This window comes from Neolamprologus multifasciatus, chromosome 19, assembly GCF_963576455.1.
Source record: "Neolamprologus multifasciatus chromosome 19, fNeoMul1.2, whole genome shotgun sequence".
Taxonomy (NCBI): domain Eukaryota; kingdom Metazoa; phylum Chordata; class Actinopteri; order Cichliformes; family Cichlidae; genus Neolamprologus; species Neolamprologus multifasciatus.
In genome coordinates, this window is record NC_140457.1 from 21,358,039 (window position 1) to 21,380,210 (window position 22,172).

Consider the following 22,172-nt stretch of genomic DNA (forward strand, 5'->3'; position numbering starts at 1 on the left):
AACCTTTCACAGCCAGGTTACAAGGAGCAATCACAAGCAAACACGGCAACCACACGCAAAATGCACACATGACACCCCTCTCCCTCAGACCCAGTCATCTGCACCTCCCGTACACATGCACGCAAACTAGACCCCACTCCACCATCCTGCCACCCAAGCACCCCCTCCCCTTCGTCAGCCACAAACCTGGCTCTAATTAGCATTATGGGGATGCGAGTGGCCACATATGAGGACCAGGCACAGGGAGGTGGAGGAGAAGGAGGAGGTAGGGGTGTCGGTGGTGTTGGTGGAGGTGAGGGGGGATTCTCCCCTTATAGGAACAGAGAAGAAACAGTCATCCCCCAATGCAGACAGTATTTCGAAGACATTGCAATGTCTCTGGTTAACCAAGAAATCATTCTAGAGGGTTTGGTGCTCAGCCACACCACATTTCTCAAGACAAACAGCTCTCAGGCAGAGCTTCGAAAATGCTCGACATCTGCAAAAGGCTCTCAAAGGTCCATTATCATAAAAGAATGACACATGACACACTTCACTGACTTTTATTGTTACCTTTGTGTTTGCACACACAATTTAAATATGCTGTGCACATAAGAACTTCTGTTTTTATGTGTTTATGCAATCAGAGTGTTATGCACTACAGTCTGTGGAGATATGGTTAGTATGGAAATGGGTGACAATAAAAATAATGTGTATGTGTCAGAGCAGTGACTGGTTTACTTTGTAGGTGCTGTCACATAATCTGTGACATAAACTTTGTGGTGAAATGAACTTTTAAAAAAATGTTTTTAATAATAATAATAATAATAATAATTATTATTATTATTATTATTATTATTATTGTTGTTGTTGTTGTTAATAATAATAATAATAATAATAATAATAATAATAATAATAATAAATTTGACCAATAAGAAATGTTTCTTGTATGATCTATCTGTAGAGTAACATATTATCTTTTACCTCTTTAAAAATATTTTCAGCATCTGCTGTCATTCTCTACCACCCACACTCCTCTCGCTCCTGTCCTGTTGATAAAGACAGAGTGCGCCTGTGGGGTAGCAAAGTTTCTGTCCCTCTGACTTAGTGACTTACTTTGGAAATGTTTTAGTACCTTTAATGAGGGTCATTACCTCCTGCAAAAATAAACTTAACAGCTGGTGGGAAAACAAGAAACACATTTTTTTAAATCTTCCACACAGCTTGAGGAAAATGTTTTGCTTTGGGAAATAACACCACATGATGCTATAATAAAAAAAAATAACGGGAATATGATTGTCCATTAATGCAACTCGATGTAAAGAGAAAACCCACGGGAAAGTGCGCAGCTTGTCATTTCCTACTTAAAAATGAGAGAGGAGAATAAAGGTGGACTGCGACAATGAAGTAGCCTCGCATTTTGCTTTTGCAATCACTGCTGAAAGGGGGGGGGGGGGACACCTGAAGTTTCCTGTGCTATGATGTAACCCGGTGTCTCATGCAGAAGCGCAGTTTATGTGTTGGAGAAAACAAGCTGTTGTAGGAAACCCAAGTATGAATATTTCATGGCTTTGTCCACGCTGAATTATTGTGCAAGATTGTTGTGTAAAGATTCAGTCTAACTATTCTACCTCTTTGCGATGCCAAGACGAATAATGGAAGAAATAAGAAACCTTGTAATGTTTTATCTAATATTCTGTGTGATATTTCTTTCTTTCTCACTAATTAACACACTGCAAATGAGATATATGATGAGTCTGTTTAAAAAATGCAAGTTTTTGTAATGTTAGGAGTCACCGTAAAAAAAAAAAACAGACACACATTTCTGCAATAAAGCTGTATAAAGACTGTGAAAGATGCGCTTCAGAGTGGTGCACAACATTTCTAATTTGTTATACAAAAAACTCACAGGACTTCCCGGAAAAAAGAATAAACTATTAAAGTCACAACACTGGCTTTTACAGTTAGGCTGAGCCTCACATTAAATACAAGTTAGTGCACAGAGATTACATCAGGTTGAACTCAGCAGCTGCAATTTTCCCAAAACGCTGCGCTTGTTTCTCGCAAATTCTCAAGAATGAAAATAGATACACGTGAAAGTATGAAAATCATTTTCCCCCGAATATATTTTTGCATAATTTGTAAACCGAATGAAAACACCTTTTTCAAAGCCACATTTTTCCCGCTGAGCCTTAAAAAAAAAAGGAAATAATGTAAAAAAAAAAAAAAAGCACACACACACACACACACACACACACACACAAAAGACGCTCTTCAAAATGTGCAAACTATGCAAGTTCTCCCACTAACTAGGACAGTTAAACAAACTGTCCTAGTTAATCGGTCACCAGTTGCTACGTCTTTTTTCCCCCTCTCCTCCGTCGGTGGTCGTTCACGCTGCTCGCTCACGGTGTCCCTCGGCTCTCTCAAGTGCGCGCCTCCAACAGCGACCGGCAAGCGGAGAGATAATATAGCGGGGTCTGCGGGGCTACCACAATGGGAGGAGTATGAAAGTTATCCCGAGCCCTGCCCACCAACTGCAAAACATATAAGACACTGGAGTGAAGCAAAAAATCAGGCACTTAAGCCTGATCTTGATGAAAAGACTGTCTGAGGGAGAAAAAAACTTTATTCATTATCAAAATGACCTCACTGTCATTTCAGTAACATCTAAAATATTCTTTTTTTTTTTAGATGCTATGGATATATAAGCGATTTATATTTTCCCCACATAGTCAGCAGCTCTACTAACTTTGAAACTATTTTTTAAATCATTTTTGAGAAGCAAGTGTGCAGGAGGCTTGTCACAATGGCACTGGACACTGAGTTTGGTGTGAAGAGCAGCAGCAGCATCATCAGAGAATGGAGCGGACAGGTCCATCCTGCTCTGGTTGCCACCTTTGTTTTCCTCTTCTGTGTGGAAGCCTGCCTCTGGGTCAGGAACCTCAGGCTGAAGAGAAGACTGCCGGGACCTTTCGCCTGGCCCGTGGTCGGCAATGCAATGCAGCTGGGCCAGATGCCTCACATCACCTTCGCCAGGCTGGCCAAAAAATATGGCAACGTGTACCAGATCCGGCTGGGCTGCAGTGATGTTGTGGTTTTGAATGGAGAGAGAGCAATCCGCCAGGCTCTGATACAGCACAGCACCGAGTTTGCAGGCAGACCGAACTTTCTCTCTTTCCAGATGATCTCGGGAGGCAGGAGTTTGACATTTACTAATTACAGCAAACAGTGGAAAGCACACAAGAAAGTTGCACAGTCCAGCCTCAGAGCATTTTCCTCTGCAAACAGTCAGACCAAAAAAGCCTTTGAGCAGCACGTTACAGCCGAGGCCATGGAGCTGGTGCAGGCATTATTGCGTCAGAGCACCGATGGACGGTATTCTGATCTTGTTCATGAATTTACAGTAGCTTCTGCTAACATCATGTGTGCTCTCTGCTTTGGGAGGAGGTATGGACACGATGACATAGAGTTTAGGACCTTGCTAAAAAGAATGGACAAGTTTGGGGAGACAGTGGGTGCTGGTAGCTTGGTAGATGTCATGCCCTGGCTTCAGTCCTTCCCTAACCCAGTCCGTAGTGTCTATGAAAACTTCAAGAACATCAATGAAGAGTTTTTTGGTTTTGTGAAAGACAAAGTGATGCAACACAGAGAGTCCTTCAATCCTCAGGTGACGAGGGACATGAGCGATGTCATCATCAGTGTGATTGAGCACGGAGAAGACAGCAGGCTGACCAAAGAGTTTGTTGAGGCAACAGTCACAGATCTGATTGGAGCAGGTCAAGACACAGTTTCAACTTTCATGCAGTGGATTGTCCTCCTCCTGGTCAAACACCCAGACATACAAGCCAAACTGCAGGAGCTCATAGACAAAGTAGTCGGCCGAGACAGACTTCCATCGATTGAAGACAGAAGCAGCCTGGCGTACCTGGACGCCTTCATCTATGAGACCATGCGCTTCATCAGCTTCGTCCCCCTCACCATCCCACACTCCACAACCTCAGACGTCACCATCGAAGGGCTCCACATCCCCAAAGACACGGTGGTGTTCGTCAATCAGTGGTCCGTCAACCACGACCCTCTGAAGTGGAAGGACCATCATGTGTTCGACCCCTCACGCTTCCTCGACGAAAGCGGGGCCCTCGACAAAGACAAAGCCAACAGCGTGATGATTTTTTCAACAGGAAAAAGACGCTGCATCGGTAACCAGATCGCAAAGGTAGAGGTATTTATATTTACAGCAGTCCTGCTACACCAGTGCAGTTTTGAGAGCAATCCCTCTGAGCCCGTCACTCTCGACTGCTCTTATGGGCTCGCACTGAAGCCCCTTCCATTCCGTGTCAGCACCAAGCTGAGAGGAAAGCTGCTCGGCTTAGTTTCCCCAGCATGAACAGCTTGCCCCCAAATACTGAGACTCCAGCAAATACTTTCCCACCTGTGACATTTAGATGAGAGTAGGCTATCCATATACCTGCACTAAATAGTATGGTTGTATGATTATCATATTTAACAGTGATATTTAATTCATATCGTAACATGTTCTGTATTTGAATTATTGTAAGTGCAGGGCTGAGGACATGATTTTAAAGATGTATCGTTAGCTGCAAAAGGTCAAAAAGCATGCTTGTGGACTCTTGTGATACAGTGTAAAGGTAATAGATGTTTGTTTCACACTATACTTGATCATTTTTGTACATATTTCTGGGCCATGCGTTTGTCTTATGCCTATTAAGCATGTGAGTGGAAAAATTAGCTAAAACCTTTCAAAGTCAGTTTAAACTATTATAACTGTGTATTGAATGCTTGTGAATGTCATCAAGTCACTAGCTGACTTATTGTTGTAACTTGTAATATGTAAAATATATGTATTTAACCATTGCCACATAAAGTCACATAAAAATGTTTATATATATATATATATATAATTTTGTTTTTTCAGGAATTTAAATTTAAGCTGTTTCACTATCTACTGTACTCACAGAAAGAACAAAATAAACAGAGTGTGTTGATCAAAGGAGACAAAAATGACATGTTTATGAAGCTGGGCAGCCGAGCCGGAGTCTTTCATCAAGAAGCGTACGTCCCTTTTTCAAAGGATGAAGAAGTGATGCTGCAGTGGAGAATGAACTTCACAAACTTCATGGACCCAGATTGAACTTTTTACTGTACAAGCACTCCAGCACTACCCATGCCAAATGCATGTCTCCCCAGTACAATGAAACACATGTGCAGCAAATTTGCATAGACATGTTTGTTTACAGTAACTTTTACAAAGCTACATGGATGTCACTGCACTCTCTTAAAGCCACTGTATTCAGGAATCGATGTTGCGGTGCCCAAGGGATGTGTTTCTCTGTCTGCATTGGGGCAAAGATAAAAATGAAATAAACACGAGTAGGCTGTTAAGGCGTTGTTTTTGTGATAATATTTCATTCAAGACCTGCAGAGGCTCTATGTAATGCAAAAATAAGCTGTATCTGAAATGAATAAAAGTGAATTTTCAAAGCTCAATGTGTATTTTTATTTAGTCTTGAAAGTTACGCTAAATAACTTATCTTAACACTGCTCACTAATGTAGGTGTATATCTCAGTTTCAAAGGATTTTGCGCCCCTGTTAATGATATCAGCAGCATGACACTTTGTTTTTTTCCATAAATAGAGCACTATGGAATATTTGAATTGTGGTTTGATATCAATAAAACCCAAGCTGATGCTTTTTTTGGAATCTCCTTGTTGCACAAGCACCCACATAAGCAGAGTTACAGCTGTTTGCATTCTGTTTCAGACTATTTTGATGCAACCACAAGCCTAAGAGTGACATTATCTCAGAGACCTTTGTATAAAGGTCTATTATGCCAACAATAACATTGTCTATATATTTTATAGAGCATAATAAATTGTGCTGGTTCAGTGTTTGGAGTTCGAAACCTCTAGCTTTCATGATGGTATCCCAGAGGCCTTTTCCCTGCATGGTTGTAATTAACAGCTTTGCTGTAAACAACCAAAACCAAGTCATGTTTAAAATGGTCTCAGAAAGTTGTAGGAAAGTGAAAAGAACAAAGGAAACTGAAAGTCCTCGTCTTATATATTACAATACATACCTCCTTGAATAAACTCTCACAACGATAAATTCATATTCGATATTTTGTGGTCATTCATTTTTGGCCACACATGGTATGTGAAAGTTGTTTATTTTTTAATTATGTGCCATTCTCTTGTACATTTTGGCCGCAAAAACAGTAATTCTGTGCTTTGTGGCAACATTGTCAATTAAGTAGCTGGTGTCCTTTTCCAACATCATCCTACAAGGAACGCTGCTGGAAGCAGTCCTGAGTGGGAATAGGACTAAGGTCAAAATGGGAGGGGAGAGATAATAAAAAACCTGAGCTGCTGAACCCTCCCACCGTAGAGATACATATAAGCGAAGTGTTAAGGCTTGAATCGGCATTCCTCTTAAGTGGTCGTCTGAAGACGCACTGCTACACTGCTAACTACTCAACCTGATCGAGCTACTCTCAATCACCTGAGAGGCAACCCTCTACTTTTTTTCTCCACTCAAATATTTCAATATATTAAAGACCAGAAAAAGAGGAAATTGTTTTCAATTTTGAGTGAAATCTTTATTAGATGCAGTGGATGATAGAACAGCAATGGCTCAAACAGATGCAGAGTTTGGTGTGAAGAGCAGCAGCAGCATCATCAGAGAATGGAGCGGACAGGTACAGCCTGCTTTGGTCGTATCATTTGTTTTCCTCTTCTGTCTGGAAGCCTGTCTCTGGGTCAGGAACCTCAAGCTCAAGAGAAGACTGCCGGGACCGTTCGCATGGCCTGTGGTGGGCAATGCCTTGCAGCTGGGCCAGATGCCTCACATCACCTTCACGAGACTAGCGAAAAAGTATGGTGAAGTGTATCAGATACGACTGGGCTGCAGTGACGTTGTGGTCCTGAATGGAGGCCAGGTTATTCGTCAGGCCCTGATACAGCACAGCACAGAGTTTGCAGGTAGACCCAACTTTGTATCTTTTCAATTCGTTTCCGGGGGGAAAAGCATGACTTTTACAAATTACAGCAAACAGTGGAAGATGCACAGGAAAATTGCTCAATCTACAATCAGAGCTTTCTCATCTGCCAACAGTCAGACCAAGAAAGCCTTTGAGCAGCAGATTGTGGCTGAAGCCACAGAACTAGTTGAGAGTTTCCTCAAACTCAGTGCTCAGGGCCAATATTTCAACCCGGCTCACGAGTTGACAGTTGCTGCTGCTAATGTGATTTGTGCATTGTGCTTTGGGAAGCGTTACGGACATGATGATATGGAGTTTAGAGCCTTGTTGCACAAGGTGGATAAGTTTGGACAAACAGTAGGGGCTGGCAGCTTGGTTGACGTGATGCCCTGGCTTCAGTCTTTCCCTAATCCAGTCCGCACTGTCTTCAGAAATTTCAAAAGCTTGAATCAGGACTTCTTTGCATTCGTCAAGAACAAAGTGGAGAAGCATAGGGAGACCTTTGATCCAGAGGTGACCAGGGACATAAGCGATGCCATCATTGGTGTCCTTAATGAGGCAGAGAAAGGCGAGGAGCTCACTGTAGGCTACACAGAGGCGACTGTGGCAGACTTGATTGGTGCAGGTCTGGATACCGTCTCCACTGCTCTTCACTGGATTGTCCTTCTGTTGGCCAAACACCCTGAAATTCAAACCAAACTCCATGAACTCATTGACAACGTGGTGGGGCGAAACCGGATGCCATCTGTCGAGGACAGACAACACCTGGCTTACCTGGACGCCTTCATATATGAAACCATGCGGTACACCAGCTTTGTTCCTGTCACCATCCCCCACTCCACAACCTCAGACGTCACTGTCAGCGGTCTCACCATCCCCAAGGACACAGTGGTATTCATTAATCAGTGGTCCGTCAATCACGACCCCCTGATGTGGAAAGACCCACATATCTTTGACCCCTCGCGCTTCATTGATGAAAACGGCTCCCTAAACAAAGACTTCGCAAACAATGTGATGATCTTCTCAGCAGGGAAGAGAAGATGCATTGGGGACCAGATAGCCAAAGTGGAGATATTTGTGTTCTTTGCGATTCTTTTGCACCAGTGCAGCTTTGAAAAATGCCCAAATGAGGACTTCTCTTTAAACTCTTCCTATGGCTTAACACTGAAGCCTTTAAATTACAAGATCACTGCCAAACTCAGGGGAGAATCACTGAAAGGCCAGTGAAAAGATGTGTGAGAATGGGTTCTGAAAATAAAAGGGAGCAATGCTATGTAAAGTATACATCTTTAAAGAGGAGTTGTGTCTGCATCAAATAGATTGTGCACCCTTTTAAGATGACAAAGAGTATATTTGTGACTAAAGCAAAAGCTATCGGTTCACACAAATGCAAAAACATTTGCAACGGCTGATGTGCTTTTTTAAAGAGAAGTCTGAAATTGGCATTGGGAGCAAAATGCAAACTCAAATGCAGTTTTGCCCTTCAGTTCTGAAAAACTGCGACTTAGGCAAGAAGGCCTAAATATGGAACAAGATATAATGACAACTTTGATGTGGGCTCCTCAAAAACCACATACCATAATAAATCTTAAGTACGTATTGGTATTTATATGAGGGTATTTAGTGGGAGTCACGCTGAATTGCAATATAAACTGGTGGTGAAAAATAAATTTCCCTCTAGACTGTTTTTTTTTTTTTTTTTCGCTGACATGCCCGTTGTGTGGTCTCATTTGAACAGTTATTCACCCAGAGAACTATTTATCTTTGTATGTACTGAATGATCGAAGTTATTGCGAATCCAGAATGCAAGCCATGTGCATTTGTGTGCTCTTAAATCACATACAGTGCTGATGTATTCTGATAAGTACTCATGTAATGTGTAAAAGCCATTGATTTCATTGTTCCTCATGCTTTTTTCTTCTGTACACACAATATACCACATGTGTGCATACCACGCTACTGTCTGAATAATAAGCCAGACTCTTTTGAATTGCAACATAATGCTGTCATAATCAACATGATCCAGTCTGTGTTCTACAGTGCCTTTAATGTACAATAAACATTTCCTACTGACTTCTAACTGATTCTTTGGGGTGTATCGGAGAGGAGTGCTGGGTATCACAGGGGCCAGAGAGGTCAAAGAGATAATAATAGAAGCTGATGTCTAGGCTCAGTGTTGTGGTGAAAGATTAATATGGGTTACAGGCCCTGCGTGCCTTGTTGTATAAACTTAACATGCAGTCAGTGACTCAGTAAATTTGTACAGGCAACAGTAAGCAGCCACAAGCTGCCCTCATCAATATTTAACCTGGATCACGCTGTACTTTTGACTAGTGTGCGACTAGTTTTTCTTTCTTCTTCTTCTTCTTCTTCTTTTTTTAAGCAAATAGACTGAGATGCTTTTCATTTATTAGGCTGACATCATAGGTGAAAAAAGACACTTTTGGTTTAGTGTAAGTCTGTACTTACACTGCATATATAGTGTTCTAACTACACAGGCTCGTTTCTTATTTATTCGTTTTAAGCCATCTTCAACGATAAAATGCTCCCAACCAAGTTGTGTCATATATAAGTGTCCAGTAAAGTATCTGTTTTTGCTGATTATTAGTTATTTCCTATTTTCATCAAATAAACAGCGAACACTGTGTACTGCCGTTCTTTAGGATCAGACCCACCTGTGTTTATATCAGCACCTGTATGTCACTTGTACTGTCGTGGGATTTAAAGCAGCAACTACGCAAGTTTTGTATTAGTTCCAACACATTCAGCATCCCCTCCTGAATTCCTCCCTCCCTCCTTCCCTCCAGACTGACTGGCTTATTTTTGGGAAAACCAGAACCGCCCCCATGTTCAACATTTACTCTTGCTGTAAGTATAGTTTGTAAATATTAGTCTAAGTGTGGGTAGCAGCTTATAATTTTCATTCCTTTCTTTTTTATCTCCCTTGGGATGTCTCATGGGAGCACTGGCCTCAGTCAACGGTCTCGAATCTACCTGCAGGAGCAGAAGTGTGGCTGAACTTGTTTCCACTTGGGTTAAAATCAGACGGGGCTGAAGACATTCTGTACTCTCCTTCTTCTGTTTTTTGCTCTGACACCGCAAGGACCCCAGAGGAAGGAATGGGCTGTCTGACCTCCCCCGTTTCCATCACTGCTTCCCAAAACATCCATGAAATGTGTCCAGCTGAAAGCCTCCCTTTCACCCTGAGTCACCCGCTCCGCGCACACCCCGCAGCCCTCGAACCTGACGAGTTTCACTCCTTAAAGGAAAACAAAAAAAAAAAAGAAAAAGCGTACAGGCGGATAGTTGTTCAGCTCTGAGGTTATTCATATTCTGCACGTACACAGAGAGCCACAGAGTGACCTCCCACAGCTCAGGGCTCCATCCAAAAACGCCCCTCCACACTGCTAGGGTTTTGACATGCAAAGTGCAGTCACTGTTTGGTAGATGACATGGTGAGGTAGTATTACTTGGAATAGACCATATCCCATTCTCCAGAAGAGAAAAAATTCCGCAGGAACACAGCGGAACATTGTGTTTAAGCATTGACTAGGAAAAGACTCATGTTCTTGTTTAGCCAATCTTTCCTATTCAGCCGCCCTCAACACCAGCGCACTGACCACAGATACACTCTGCATCCAAAAAGTGGCAAACAAGCACTGCGACTGTAATTCTCTGCATGGTAGTCGGAGCTAACCCAAAGTATTAAAAAATGTGAAGATAGCATTTATCATTCTGCTGCAAAGGCAAAAAAAAATTGAATAAAGTAACCAAGCAAATATTTTTCTTTCAATAACAAGAACAAATAAGTCTCTGGGATTAAAAAAAAAACTAGAAACTATAAATCAAAAGTGACAAAGGTAGCATTTCCAAGGAGTAAAGTAACCAAAGCCATTTCCCACATATTCATATCCTATCACGTGATATAACATCCTGGCTTTTGCATGCACATTTTCTTTACAACTAAACTAAGTACTTTGAGTAGTAAGAACACATCTGATGTGTCCTACCTCCACCTCCTCTGAAGATGTCCCAGAAACTCACGACCCTGCTCAACCACTCAGCTGTGCTATTTCTATTAACCGTGGTGTATTTGTGACAGATTTACACCAAATTTCCTCCACTCCATGAAAGCGCACAGGCGGTCTGCCACATTAATAATCCTGATTTCTTTCTAAACTGGTGCTCCATCTTTTAAATGACTCTCATTGTGAATCGATTTGTCTCCTGAAAACAAGAAAAGAGCTGCAATTTGCATTTCGAGCCAGTGTCACATCCACCAGAGGATTTTTGTTTGATGTTCAGCGTTTCCTCTCTTTTGAACGCTCTTTGGAATTATGTCATAGGCATAAACACTGAGCAGGACTTATAATTATGGTCTGGTTGACATTATAATCAAGCCGTGCCACCTTAAACTTTGGGATCCTGCTGTAGTCTCTGCATTTTAACACATTGCTGACAGAGTTTAACAGCTAGCGACCCTTCCCTATGTTTTGGGCTACAGCCTCACGCAACCATCATAAAGACATGTCAAGTGACCCCCTTTCTATAAACAATTACCCAACTCATTATTATAGGGTGGAACAGCTAGTTCTTGTTGTTTTCTCTGTGCTGGGATTATGTTTTGGAACAGTGGCGAAGAGAAAGGTCTTTGATATAAAATAACACAATGACCAGTTCCATTTGGCGCATTTCTTTTCATATAATAAACAATTATTATTTTCAGGAAGTGGAAGAGCGTGAGCACACAGCAAAGCATGTGGTTTTTGTTCACGGATGGGAGTTCACATCACGCTCTGACACGGTCACTCACGTCAAGTGGATTTAAGTGGTCAGTTTTGTTACGTGTGGAAACTGAGCGACGCTGCCTTCTAAGGTTTAGGTTTTTATGTTAAATGGCTAAACTGACTATCAAAAAACCCCTGTGGGTGTGGATGAGAGTGTGGTGGAGAAGTAGTCTGCAGTGTTCCATCATCGAGACACGCTGACCTGGAGGCTGATGTTGCAAAACTTCCTCCGGGTGACGGTGGAAGGTGGTGAGTAATATTAAACAGAACTTTTACATGGCATCGCATCACTGAATGAGAACTATGATGCTGGGTAAACCAGATGATGAAATGACCTGAAATATGTGGCCTAATGCCTGGGAAATACAGTCCTCATTAGCTCACAAATTTGGAGAGACTTCTGTTGGAAAACCTGATGTGTTTTTTTATCGCTCCCAAACAGAAGCCTGAACAAACTAGCACTCTGCTAGGCTGCTGAAGGAATGCTGAAGAACTTATGGTTACTCATGCTCAAGTCTTCAAGTGTTGCTCCTCAATGTAGGCTCCGGAAGTAAGTTTCATACACTCAAGACTAGGATCTGTTTGTTGTCCCTGACCTCTTTTTGATCTTCTGATTGTTGTTTTGTTTAGGTTGATTTTAATAAAAGCTTTCATTTTATATCACATATTTATCACATTACCTCACAGCAAGCCCATTCGACTGGGTTTAAGCCCACCTTTTGGCCGGGGCCTCTCTGCGCGGACTTTGCATGTTCTCCCGATTTCTGCGAGGATTTTGTCCAGGTACTCCGGCTTCCTCCCACAGTCCAAAGACATGCAGTTATTGGGGTTAGGTTAAATCGTGATACTAAATTGCCCATAGGTGTAAATGGTTGTCTGTCTGGGTGGTACCCCACATCTTGCCCTATGACAGATGGGTTAGGCGACCCTGATAGGAATAAGCGGAAGACAATGGATGGCTTTCCTTGGATGCACACCACCTTAACTCGAACAAATTAATATTAATAGTAAATATTAAATTTCAAAAATAACAAGAAAACTTACTTGCAGTACCTTCACGGACCACAAAGAGGCTGCAGACCGCACTTTGGAGACCATAGACAATATAGCATCCTAATTATGTGCATCTATATTGATTAACACATGTTTTGTCTAGATTTGCCTTCATTATATTATAATCTCATGTTTGTGCATGTTACTGTTGGTTTCTCATGATGTTTTAAAAATATATGTAAATTGTTCATAGTAAGGTTTAAATAAGAGGAGACCCCATTTTCACCATGTACATTCCTCATTGTCTAAACAGCTGCACCTCTTTACTTTCTATGAATGACAACAGGACTTGGAAAGATTTCACTCAAGCAAAAATAAAAACTCCCTTTTCATTTGCCAAACCTAGAAAGCAAATTAGATTATTATAGTATGTCTCCTGCAAATAGCTCATGACCTCATTTGTCTCCCGATAAAGCCATTCTCCTCAGACCCACTGAGAAAGTTTCTGGTACTTTCCTGTAGGTCCAGCACCTTCAAGAGGCCATAAATCTTGTGCAGTGTCAGAGATAGCGGTGTCTCCTTCTACAATAACAAACCACTGGAGAACTGTTTTGCAACCCAGACTGGAACTTCTTCAAGAGGCATAAAAAGCTCCCCCCGAGGAGCACGCATATCTGATTTGTTTTTGAAAACGGAGGAAATAAATCAGATTATTGCTTTGTGTATTTTTTCAAGTAACACAAGAGCTTTGGAAACGCTCGGCAGAGTGATATCCCATACACGAGTGGGTGAAAGAATTGAGAGTAAATAAAAAAGGGGCGCACATGAGAGCTTCTTGAAAGTAGTTTAAAAAGACATGACTTTGATTAATTTAGCAGAATAGATGGGATTAGTAGGAATTAATGTTGGAAAAGGAAATTAAAACTAAACATAATCTGTCTCACTCTCTCGCGTGTGGAGTGTATTGTCTCGCACCATGGCAACAGTGACAGTGGGATCAGGAAGTAACTGACTGTTGTATATCTGAACTGTGCAAAGCTTCAAGTCACCCCCCCCCCCCCCCATTTCTTTAGATTTTGTTAAGAAAATAGGAAATACTTGAAGTTTTTTTTAAACATGAGCAAACAAATACAGCACATAAGGCAAAAACAGAGTTTAATGAGCTTGAACGTCAATATTTGGTCAGACCACCTTTATTCTTCAACACAGCCTGAACTCTCTTAGGCAGATTTCTTGTAATTTGCAGCACCTCTGCCCTGACCTTCTGTGTACAAACCGACGATGATTTGAACCAAAAACATGCATCGCTCTATCACTCTCACTGATTTTTAGTCCAGTTCTTGTGTAATTTGGCACACCTCAGCCTTTTCTCCCCATTTCCCCTCCTTAAGAATGGCTTCTTGACAGCCACTCTTCCACTGAGACCCTTTTTTAACAGTAAATGGTCCGCTGAAGAGCCAGATGCGTCTCTTAGGTCCTATGTCAGGTCTTTGGGGGGTATGTCTTTTCCTGTCTTTTGCACACGATGCTGACATTTGCCAAGTTTTCAGTTTTTTGGGAATCACCTTCTTGTTGCAAAAATACAATTTTTTGCCTGTCAAAATCCTTTTTTTTTTTTTAGATTCAGCTAAAGAAAGGGAAACAAATTAGGAGTTTTTGTCACCGTCTGCCTGTAAAAATGTACTTAAGGATCCAATTTAAAACTGGTTCTTTGCTCAATTGTCTGTCATGTGTAGACACAACATTGGGTTATTCCTTGAGTTAGGTGCCAGAACAGAACCCACCTTTCCACGAGCAGGTGACTGCTATTGTTACGGCACTTTGATGTCTTGATCACTGTTATTCACTTGAACTGTCTTTCTTTCTTTTCTTTTCTTTTTTGGCTTAAACTCACTCTGAAGATTTTTTACTATAAAGATTTTTTCTTAAACAGATCTTATGTTGCTTAATGTTGTCTGTGGGTAAAGAAAAGAGATAAAGAAGCCGAGATGAGGCATATTGTCGCCACATCTTGGCAAAACGCCAGTGCATAGGTGCCAAAAAACTGCAGTTCTTTTAATGGCCACTTAAGGCTCGCACCAAAAGTAAGTAAATATTAAAACTCCAGAAGAAATGAACGTGTTACAGCATGGAACAAAAATGTTTTAGCTCTCTAAACATAATTTTCCCTTTCATTACAACCTTGTAGGGTTTAGATTTTCATAAAGGTTGCCTGTTTAAATTATATTTAACCTTAAAGTTTTAATTAGTAGAGGTATAATAAGCCAGTGCTAGGTTAAATCTCCAGGTCTCCAAATGCTGTCTAATCTACAATCAAAACACATTCTAGTAACATATATGATACCAATCAGACTCTTGCCTGTGCTCGGAGAGACACAGAGTGTTACTGCAAATGCAGAAGATTTGTAAAAAAGTCACATGTTAAAGTTCAAGGGATTACCCAAATGCAGGGCAAAGTGGCAGGGAGGCAAGGAGTCCAAGAAAACACAGAACTCAGTGAGGTGTACCACAAGACAACCAAAGTAGGGATGAGGAACCTTGGCACTGGAGCTGGCAGCAAACACAGGGCATAAACACAGAAAACCACAAGTGGACGAGCAGAAAAACTGTTCTAACTTGGAAACTACATGGAAATCAAACCAAAGATGGATGGGACAGACAATCAAAATGGAAAGGAAACAAACAAAAGCCACCAGACTCTGCTGGGGAGAAAAACACTCTCTCTACTTTTAAGATTAGGCTTCAAACTTTCCTCTATGATGTAGCTCAGAGTTATGGCTGGATAAGGCAACCCTATGCCTGGTTCTGCTGGAGGTGTCGTCCTGTTAAAATGGAGTGTGGTCTGTACTACAGAATATACACTAACTTGAGATGACTGTGAACTGGTGCTACATAAATTAAACCGAGCTGAAATGAGTATCAGCAGGTTTCACAGTTGATCCATCTCTCTGTCACAACATAAATAATGCCTGGGAGACTCTAAGACAGGAGCTAAGGCGCAGGGAGGATGTACAAGTGAAGGAAACAAGGAGACAAGCTAGAATAATGAAGAGCAACCACAGACTGGGAAGAGCCATGGAGAAAAGGTGAACACTAAGGAAAACAGAGGAAGCATATGAGAAAAATAAAGTTAGCTGAATTTCTGTTTCCAGAGAGCAAAGGCTGCCCCACTTAAATCTTCACCAGAAAGCAAATAAATGAATCACTTAAAATGTCAAAATTTTTCTTTAAGTGAACTTATTATAATATGAAGCATACTTAACCTTTTCTTGAATTCATGACGGACGACGTGATTGTGACAGGCACCCACAATTGCAATAACCACAGTAAAAAGGGGGAAATTTGATGCGGACACCTACACACCACAGAGAGGCCATTCACAAGACTTTGGACCCTGGCAAAGAGATCTTTGGCTCAAAGGTTTTGGACAGAGTGTGAGGCAGTGTGCACGAACGTCAAGTTCTTCAACATCAAACTCAGAAATGTACTTAGGACTTACTTTGTCATATTGGAAAGGAAAACAGGGGAAAGAAAAGGCTCCAATCCATTGCCACAAATTCTAAAATCCCTCCATGTTATAGCGTTAAGATTTCCATTTATTTAAGCCCCAAAGCGGGAATAAATACAAGTAGGCAGAGACTGCTGGCTGTATGTTGTGTAACACAAAATCAACATCATTAGCCCGTGCCAGCATGTCTCAGCAATCATCTGAATAGAATACAATAGAATAGAATAAGAATAGAATAGCCCTTCATTGTCATTGTACATATACAATGAAGTTGTGGGTGCTCCACACTAACTGTGTAGGAAAAAAAATAAAAAATTGTACACAGCAGGAATAAATAGCAAACGGGAGAAATATATAGAATCAAGACGGATATATACAAAATAAGAGAAAGGCTAATAGCCTAATAATTTCTCTAATAAGAAATTAGAGAAAAAGTTGTAAAGTGCTTGGAAGTAGTGCAAAGAAAAGACTTGCCACATGTAGCAGCAGCTTCTGGTCCAGGTTATTCTTCCTCAGGACACAGAGGAACTCCCCTCCTTTACCAGGGCGTTGTTGTTGTGGGTTCAGGTGAGATTGGCGGAAATGTGGGTGCCAGAAACCTGGAGATGGAGACACAATCCAGTTGTTCACCATTTATAATGAGTGAGGGTTGGATCTGTCTATACCTCCTCAAGTCCAGGATGTTCAGCTTCAGGTTAACTTCTGAGCATCAGTAGGACAAGTTCTCTACCTCTGCTCTGTACACTGTCTTAACAGTGGTGTCAGCAGAATACTTCACAGAGACTTTGGTTAGGTGGGTTGGTCTGAAGTTATAGGTGTACAGGCTGTACAGTAGGGGTCTGAGAGTGCAGCCCTGCAGGGGGGATGTGATGGAGGTCCAGTTTGGTGGTGAGGATTTCTGGAATTATGGTGTTGAATGCTGAACTGTAGTCCACAAACATCATCCTCATATAGCTCTTCCTGTTCTCCAGATGGCTCAGCGCTCTGTGAAGGGTGATGTTGAGGGCAACCACCGTGGACCGATTTGCCCTGTAAGCAAACTGGTGGGGGTCAAGGGAGGGGGGTGGACAGTCTCTGAGGTGCGGAGACACTTCATTACTACAGACATGAGGGCCATAGGTCTGTAGTCATATACCAGTCTATACGTTCTGCCAGTCTATACCTCCTGCCTGAGGTACGGGGGAGGTGTGGAGCTCCTCTGCGAGTCTGAGGCTGCCGTTGGGGATTGAGGTCCCTTGGATGTTTCTCCACACCTGTTATCAGTGAGGAAGCTCTCTATAGCCCCTTTTCCATTAGTACCTACTCAGATCAACTTGGGAAGGTTCGCTACGGTTTTCAGGGTTTCCCATTAGGTCATCGTACCTGGTACCAGTACTTTTGTAGTACCTACTCAGCCGGGTTCCAAGCGATCCAAGCAGGTACTAAAATTCGACATCATCAGACTACATTGGCTGCAGATTGGCTGGTCAGTAGTGTCACTTGATGAATCATGAGAGCGTCTCGTTCACGAAGAACAACGCCCTCTTCCCCGAGTCTGACAAAATGCCACAGACCGAGCACCGGGCATATTCCTGCCTTGAAGTCGACCTTTGTTGTAGTGTTCGTATCACATATTAATTACATCACGGGATGCTCGGATATGTTGCTATGACGACAGCCACTCACTTTAGGTAGTACTGTTTTGTAATGGAAAACCATTCTATCCAAGTTGAGTCGATCCAAGTAGGTACTAATGGAAAAGGGCTATATCCTCCTCCTGTAGGCCTACTTGGCCTGTTTGATGGCCCTCCTCAGGTTGGCTATGGCAGTGCTGAGAACTGTCCCTCAGCCTGATGACTCAGTTCTGATCAGCACCTGTACTTTATTTGTCATCCAAGGTTTTCGTTTAGGAAAAACCCAGATGGTTTTAGTCACTGTCACATTCTCTACACAGCACTTAATGTGGAAAAGAATGGACTGAGTGAAAGTCTCCAGGTCCTACTGTTCGAAGATGGACTAATCTGTCAAACATAAAGGTCCTGTAGCTACAGAATCCAGAGTGAGTGTGTAATATTACATATTGATGCTAAACCTGAGAGAATAGATTAGAATATAATGGAAGAATCAGAAAAAATGTTTCTGTAATTATGATTTAAGGTGAATGAGGAAGGAGCAATGAGCCTTGTGCTGTCATCATTTTGGGGCAAAAGTTTGGCTCAGCGGGTGGAATGGGTCATCAACCGATAAGGAGGTCAAGATACTGAACCCCGAGTGTCCCCGAGTGTGAATGTTAGACAAGTGCCTTGTATAAATGTGTGTGTGTGATTAGGTGAGTGAGGCTTGTAGTAAAACTGTGCTTTGCTCAATTTGTTTTTAAAAAGTGTTATGTAAGTACCAGTCCATTTACCATAATCTGGGGTTTTATGGCGTCTATATGAGAAAGTCGAACTCGTTGAAATAATATTTTAACCATCGCACTGAAAAAATAAAAAATAAAAACATGTCACATCGTCCCGTGTCAAACAAGCTACCCAGAATTCATCTCTTTGCTGCTGCTGCTGTTGTGGAGCCCCCCCCTTCCATCCCCGGCTTTCATGCCATCCCACTTCAAGCCTGCTTTTTGGCAATCCTTAACGCCAGACCAAAACAATTTAGCAACGCGCTATTTGTGTTCATAGGGATTCATTTTCAGTTGTTTTTACACTCCCTTTTTTGTAGTGGGCTTTGATTGCCTGTCAGAGTCTCCCCACTCACTGAAAGAGCAAACGGTTTTCTGGAGCCAACCACTACACTGGAAATACATAGCTCTAATAAGACTTGGAACGCTCTGCGCTTGGAACGTGCAGGCTTGTTGACAGTGTGAGATGTTATATTTCAGTTCCTGTTATCCTAAATGACAATTTCACACAGCCTATGTGCAGTGCCAATTTCGAGGGTAATTATTGGCTGAAAAACGAAAAATGTGCACTGCACAATCAACAGAAAGCTTATTTTAAATCAACATTTTGACATTTTTAGGAATGCTACTTGGTCTTAGACAAGCAGTATTTTGTCACTTTTTGGTTTAGAGCCCTTTCATCAGCACCGTGGCGTGGTATTTAGCACTGTTGCCTAAGATGCCTAAGGTGCTGGGTTCAAATCTAGTAGAGGGCCTTTCTGTGTGGAGTTTACATGCTTCCTCCTGCGATCCAAAAACATGGGTTAGTTTAATTAGTGATACTAAAAGTGCCCATGAGCTATTTCTGTGTGTTGGCCTGACTGATGATCTGTCCAGGGAGTACCAGGCCTCTTGCCCTACAACAGCTGGGATGGGCCCAAGCTCAGCCGCTCCAGAATTGGACAATTGGATGAAAACTTCTGCAAATGACAATAAATGATGTAGCTGGCAAATCCATAGGAGTCACTACCTGAAGTTCATATCGGTGCATAGATGTGCGGCATGCCCGGTGCTTTATCCATCACTCAATAGTTTTCCTAGAGCACTCAAGCTACCAAGGTGTTGTGCACAGTTTCAGTTTCATCTCCTGCCTATCTGTGTGTCATACCTATATCTTTTCCTTTCTCCCTGAAGCTGCTCTCTTCCTCACTGTTAGTGTTGGTGGGCATTTATTCCTGCAAAAAACTGGAGCTGGAAATTAAGCACAACACTTTAATCAGAGCCAAACAGATCTCGATAATTTCACTGACCATCTAAAGCCTAGTTCTTAGGGGCGCACAACAAGCGTCACCAATATTCAGCTGGATGAGCGTCCGATATTTCCTAGAAAACAGATGTCCACAGGCTGTCACATGTGTGAGTGCTGATGTTTTAACTACGTGAGGTTTTCATCATGCTAGTGTGCAGGACAATGCATCTGCTGGAGGCTCGAGCGCGATTGTCTGTGCGGCCCGTAATCAAAGAGTCATACGGGCAGCATGGGTGCGAAAGAGGTCCCGGAAGACTGGCTTAGCTGCAGTGGAGGTGTGAATTATGAAGAGTAAAAGAGAGAGGAGGATGGGCGCTTATCGAAATGCTGCGGCTAACACAAAGTTCCGGAGACACCGTTTACTCAGCCTGCCAGCATTAGACAACTTGGCAAGCCGTTCATCTCCGTCTCCAGGGTGAGCAGCCATGTTTGATCTAACAGAGAGGAAAAACCAGAAGAAACACAGGAGCCGACTGTGTCCAGGCTGTTTGTGTAAATACTGATTTCCAGAGAGATATTAATCTGCCTAGATGTCAGTGTCATGGTTTGGCAGCATTTTAGATTTTTAGCAAAAATGCGATAACATTCTGCATACCAGTGCATCATTACTAAATCACACATGAATAGGTATTTGGGGAAAGCTGTTAAGTTAACTGGCGTGCAAAGTAAAGTAAAGTAAACTGTTGTCAACAAATATGTGTTACACCATTAAACGTTTGGCGAGTGATCTCAGAGCATTATGTAAGACGGCGGCGCCTGTGCCAGACCCCAAAGCAGAGTGCAGAGGAGAGATTCAGGTGCATGCAGCTGAGCACGCAGCTCCCTACTCTGCCTGCCATACTTGGAAATAGTTGGTTGAACTTGCTGAAGTTGATTTCTCCGGGAACAATCCCGAGCCAAGTCTTTTAAAGGTGGCTGGTAGTAACTGTTTTTGAAATATTTGCAGTTTTTTATACAGCAAAACATAAGCAGGTTAAAAGATTAAACTTCTGCATTGTCACAGCAGCTCCTGATCATTACATAAATCGAGAGCAGGAGTTAATACATATGCAGTGAGGTAACTCTGTTTGAACTTTACTGGCTGTGCGGCCCTGCAGTTCACCTTTCAGATACAATAAGAGGTCCATGCAAGCGTGCCCACTTGCCAAATGTCTTGAGGGGCGATAGTGGCTCAAGAGTTGGGAGTTCGCCTTGTAAGAAGGTTGCCGGTTCGAGCCCCGGCTTGGACAGTCTCGGTCGTTGTGTCCTTGGGCAAGACACTTCACCCGTTGCCTACTGGTGGTGGTCAGAGGGCCTGGTGGCGCCAGCGTCCGGCAGCCTCACCTCTGTCAGTGCGCCCCAGGGCGGCTGTGGCTACAATGTAGCTTGCCATCACCAGTGTGTGAATGGGTGGATGACTGGATATGTAAAGCGCTTTGGGGTCCTTAGGGACTAGTAAAGTGCTATATAAATACAGGCTATTTACCATTTACTTGATAAATATAACTTCAGAAATATCTGATACTGACACTTAAATCTTAAAAAGTGAAAAAGTATTTGTTCGCTTCTTGTGATTTTTTTTTTCAAATTTGTTTTACAACAGAGGCAATATTAGAAAAAGACCCCCTTATAATCATTAATTTACTGCGATTATCCATATTTTTAGAAAGCTGACTTCAATTTCTTGAACACAAAATTGTTCGCTTAAACAGAACAAAGTTAAGTAGGCTAAAAGATCTCAAAAAGCAACAAATGATACCATGATCTAAAAAAAATATTTATGGACAGCTGAAAAAAAACTCATAGACATTAGTCTGGAAATGGTTGCAAAGCCATTTCTAGGGCTTTGGGATTCCAGCAAACCACAATGGAGAAGACTTGGAACAGCTGTGAACCTTTCCAGTAGTGGCCAGTTTACTAAAATTACTCCAAGATCGCATCAAAGGCTTATCCAGGAGGTCACAAAAGACCCCAGAAGGTCAGAGGGAAAATGAGCAAAAAATATAATCCATGGGAGAATTCCAAGGTGAAAACCAAAAACGCTGACCAAACAGAACACAAAGCTTCCTCTCGCATTTGCCAAAAAAGAAAAAACTTCTGGATGACTCTCAAAACTTTTGGGAAAATATTCAGTGGAATAATGAGGCAAAAGGTTTCAGTCCCTTTACATCTGAAATAAAACTAACACAGCATTTAATAAAAAGATGGGAATTGTATAGGCAAGGAATTACAAAACACGGGAAACAAAGGTGGCCTAATG

The 22,172-nt window shown here is 42.0% G+C and overlaps 2 pseudogenes across 1 annotated transcript; both read left to right on the forward strand.

Annotated features, from left to right (window-relative positions):
• The first annotated feature begins 2,549 nt into the window (after window positions 1–2,549).
• Window positions 2,550–5,490, forward strand: LOC146496561 (cytochrome P450 1B1 pseudogene; annotated as a pseudogene). Its single transcript, XR_014871140.1, has 2 exons — window positions 2,550–4,769; window positions 4,807–5,490. The product of XR_014871140.1 is annotated as a cytochrome P450 1B1 pseudogene (transcript).
• A 123-nt stretch (window positions 5,491–5,613) lies between these two features.
• On the forward strand, window positions 5,614–9,053 carry LOC146496562 (cytochrome P450 1B1 pseudogene; annotated as a pseudogene).
• The last annotated feature ends 13,119 nt before the right edge of the window (window positions 9,054–22,172 follow it).